Raw genomic sequence first — 4,550 nt, forward strand, 5'->3', positions numbered from 1 at the left:
CCCCACACACACACACACACACCCCACTCCCCTCCCCTCTCACAGAAGTAGATAGAGAGCAGTGAGGAGCAGAAGGAGCTGGGTAGCAGGAAGGGAGGCAGGAGGGCTGTTGTTGACTGAACAAAGCCAGGGAAAGAAGCGCGCAGTCCTGGGGTGAAGAGCAGCTGGGAAATGCCTTGAAGGGAGCCTGCCAGATACTCCTCCTGCAGAGACCTGAAGGTAAGCCTGCACTGATGGGGAGATTGCAAAAAAAACACAATAAAACAAGAAGCAAAGAGAAAATAGGGAAAATGAGGAGAGGGGAGGCTTTTGAAGCTGCTGAGGAACAATACGATCGTGGCACCACATCCAAGCTGCTCCTTTTCCATTGAACTGCAGCTGGCATTGCAGAGTCAGAAATCTGGAGTGGCTTTTGTCGGACGAGAAGTGAGCATCACCTGATGAGGGGAGATCAAAAACTATGAGAGCGAAATGAGAAAACGACAAAGGGACAGAGAAGACGTGCAATAAAGCGAGCCAGTTCCGGAGGCAGAGAGCAGGAGGAGGAAAGTGTTGATGAGAAAAGTGGCCGGATTCCTTTCCTCCATCAGTTGCAGCCCTTATCGTCACATCTCGCTCCTTTATCTTTTGTCACTGCGGAGCCACACATAGATCATCACTATGCGTCCCGCTAGCCCTTGTTGGCGGCGACAGGGTAATCAGAAAGGCAATGAATCTCTGACGCAAGCGGAGAGGATTCTGTCAACAGTCCTGCTGTTCGTGCCGCGTAATTCTTTCAGCTCAATGCAGGAGTTTAAAGAGCGCAGCGGCAGCAGGGGCAGACCTACAGTGATACAGAGAATGTGTGTGTGTTACTGTAAGGGACAGCATGTGTGTGCGGATGAGGAGGAGGAGGAGGATGAGGAGATGAGGAGGATGGAGGAGGGGGAGGGAGGAATCTTGTATACAGTACCACCAAACAGAGCAGCATGTTTTTTTGCTCAAAAAGCAGGAGAGACAGCAACAAAAACCCACTTGCAGGGCAATTAGAAAAAACTTGATCGATTCTAATGAGACTGGACCTCTCTGGCATGAGAATCAGAGCTGCTGGCCTTAATGTCTCATGTGTAAGTCCATCTTTTACTCCTCAGTAGGTCCAGTTTATTGCACTGCACAAAATTTTCTGTTACTGGTGTGTAATCGGCCACATTGACTGAAAATAGTTTTCACCATTTCCAGTTCTGACTGTTTCTCTAATGTTTTGATTTTTCCTTTAGGGAGTATGATCAGATTGTCAAGGCCAGGTTCTGACCCACTTCAAACTAGCTCATCATTAAAGGAATAATTAGAATTTCTTTTAATATCAGTAATCAATATCTTACCTGCAGTTGAAACTACCAAGTTTAGAATATCAGGCAGAAGTTTTCTCAGGGTAGTATCTCACTGGGTTGTGATTATTGAAGAGTAGTTGGCGACTCAAACTTGATTGAGGGTTGTGGGAAAATAGGCAAATTTTCCATTGCAGCCTCACTGAGTTCTAAGTGTTTGCAGCCAAGCAAAACAGTGAATCGTGTGGCTGCAGTTTGTGCTGCCAGTTTTTGAAAATCATAGCTGTATTCTAGTTTGTGCAGATTATTTCACTGATCACATCATTCCCACCTTGGTTCGCAGTGTTCCAGCCTTGGTAGTTGCTGCCATGTTTATGATTTAATCTATTAAAGTACACTTTGGAAATCTTGATAGACAGATTTATCTCAGTTCTTTAAGAATTATTATATACCATCAGTGTGGTTTTTAAGCATGGAGAGGTTTTATGTTAGAGCAGGTGTCAAAATACAGCTCTTGCTCTCTAGAGTCATCCGTGGCAAAATCAAGAAGGGTTTGAGGCCGGTTTGAGACACCTGTAAGGATTCTGTGACATTTTGGAGAGGAAAAAAAATCGTCTCGCAAAAATTTTGGAACATATTCAAAATTCAAGTGACAAGGCTGCAAGCCTCTGTGACTCAAACGAGGAAAAGACTCTTTGGAGAATTCTTGGGAATGCTGTTTGCCAACAAGTAGCCAGCAGTAGGAGCCCAGTGAGATACTACCATATGAGTAGATGAGCTAACAGTTAGTCCAACTACTATGAATTGCTGCTGTCTTCAAACAACTCTAATCCTAAATGTTTCACTGTGGTGCACACTGACACTGTTTAATAAAAACATTTACAGTGCCACCACTTTTGCATCACATGGTTATTAAAATAGAAGTCTATGGGTCTTTATGCCGACAACTGTGTTGGCAGTTGATTACCAATGTAAAAAACCAATAAAATAATGATCAAGGCGCTATAAAATCTTTGGGTTTTACATGGTATTACTTTTCCAATTTCTCTTCCCGTCTAGACATTTTAGATTCTGTTTTGCGACCTAATTTTATCATGGACCTTTAAAGGTACCAAGCCACAGACACTGTGTAAATAATTAACAGAAAAGTGGCGGCAGGGTTAGGGTTTTAAAATGTCTCCACTTGGACTAACCATTAGCTTGTTTCCCTCAAGAGATCTTCAACTTGATATTCCAAACTGATAGTACTCTGAGTAAGATATTGATGACTGATAACAACTCCATAAAAGCCCACTTCCAAAAACCAAAAAAAAGTTCTTTCCACAACACATCTCCTCAAATTGTTAAAAGCCAAAAAAAGGAGAGAGAGAAAAAAAATGCCACTTTGACTGAATGACTTCTTAATTCCAGCTCCTGTCACAAAACCTGCCCATTTCCTTCCTTCGAGCTACTTTTATCACTGTAATCTGTCCAGATCCTGCTCAGCTGGATGAACCATGACTGTCCGTCTAAGGAGTGAAACGTGTGAAGTGCTGAGATGTGATATTTTTTGATGGATGGTGCTTTGACCTCATTTTCAGCCCTCTCACTGTAGGCGCGGCTCATATTTTGTGTACCTCATTCCCCTCCTCGCTCGTCTGTCTTCCAAGCCCTGAACGTGTGGGCAAACCAGGGCAAAGGGCAGATGTGACGCTTAGCAGGATTTGATAAGACCTCCCCAGGAGAAAAGACACTGCGAATTAATAACTGGATCTGTTTTTATTTAGTGAAGACTATGCATCTCCAGAGAATGAATAGAAAGCTCCCTTCTTCCAGCAAATCTGCATTTTCAAATAATGCAGCAGCGCATTAGTGTCAAGAGCTTAGCCGGGCATGAAGATTTTTTTTATATTTTTTTTCATCTTTGCATTTATTGCCCAGAAAACTGGGAGTGTATTTCAATAGCGTTGCATAAACATATAGTACGTTTTTTAGAATACCTAAATGCAAATCACTTATCTGTGCAGCACTATTAGACTATTTCCAAACTCTGCATTCTCCTTCAGTTAAGGCCTCCACTCTTGATGAATAGCTATGAATTTTAAAAGTCACACACTTGCATTTTGTGTGTTAGTCCAATTCAATCTTGTGGGCTTTAATGAAACAAGCGGCATAAAATTTCTCACAGGAAAATAACTCTGTTTGTGCTCCCGTAAATCTGTAGCCAATGCAAATTGCTATGCGTCTGCCCTATTTTGAAGTGTCACCTGTGATGCCTGCGCTCGGGATTAATAGTGCAGCCAGTCAGAGCTTTAGGTGCAGCTTCACAATGCATACATTCAGTCCCATCACACATAAAGCTGATATGGCATAAGGAGCTGTCCCTGCAGCCTTCATGCAGCACAAACTAATCGTCACCTTTCACTCGAAGGCACAGGGATCATCTCTTTGCTTTCTGGCTTTGGGTTGATCCCACAATAGTTCCAACACAGGAGAACGTGACGGTTCATGAACACGCATTGCTAAAGGATTCACCCCGGCCCATCCTCCCACCACTTTTGTGTTCACTGTTCCAATACCTTACAACCTGGACTTTAATTGCATCTTAAGGGGTCTGTATCTTTTAATTTACGCAATATAAGTATAACTTTAAATATGTGTGGGGGATTTTTTTGTTTGTTTGTTTGTTTGTTTTTATTTTGTGAAGCAAATAAAAAAATGAACCCTACCATTCCTTGAGCATATCACCTGCAACTTTTCATGTCAGAGTTTTGGATTGAGATTCATTTATGCTGAGAAAGGATGGTGTTATGTGTGTATTGGTCAAACCATGAATATAACACTATACATGATAACACGAAAAATTCAAGGTCTAGTGTAATCTGGTAGCCATCAAGGTATGTGTTAGGAACGACTGTCAGCTATAATCATGTCAAATTTTAGGTCAAGGTTTGTAAAACTGTGTGAATTATGGTGATTTATGTGTTTGCGAACAATCACTTGGCTGTGGTGGCTAACTTGAATCGAGTTAAATCCAAATGGTGTTCAGTTATATGTGTACATCCAATGATTACTTTCTTGAGTTTTTATTAAGATTGTCCAGTGGTTAATGAGATGTTTTGCTAACAGACAGACAGAGTTGACTCCAATAGTTATTGACAAAGATTTAGGTAGGTAGGTAGGTAGGTAGGTAGGTAGGTAGGTAGGTAGGTAGGTAGGTAGGTAGGTAGGTAGGTAGGTAGGTAGGTAGGTAGGTAGGTAGGT

The 4,550-nt window shown here is 42.0% G+C and overlaps 1 protein-coding gene across 1 annotated transcript in view; it reads left to right on the forward strand.

Annotated features, from left to right (window-relative positions):
- Positions 1-71: 71 nt before the first annotated feature.
- The window catches only part of kcnj5 (potassium inwardly rectifying channel subfamily J member 5), a 28,317-nt gene continuing 23,838 nt past the window's right edge, over positions 72-4,550 (forward strand). Inside the window, exon 1 of the mRNA XM_017419986.2 lies at positions 72-219. The gene's annotated coding sequence lies outside the window, so the exon portion shown is untranslated. The remainder of the gene's footprint in view (positions 220-4,550) is intronic.

The sequence above is a fragment of the Kryptolebias marmoratus genome, linkage group LG2 (genome assembly GCF_001649575.2).
Source record: "Kryptolebias marmoratus isolate JLee-2015 linkage group LG2, ASM164957v2, whole genome shotgun sequence".
Lineage (NCBI taxonomy): Eukaryota > Metazoa > Chordata > Actinopteri > Cyprinodontiformes > Rivulidae > Kryptolebias > Kryptolebias marmoratus.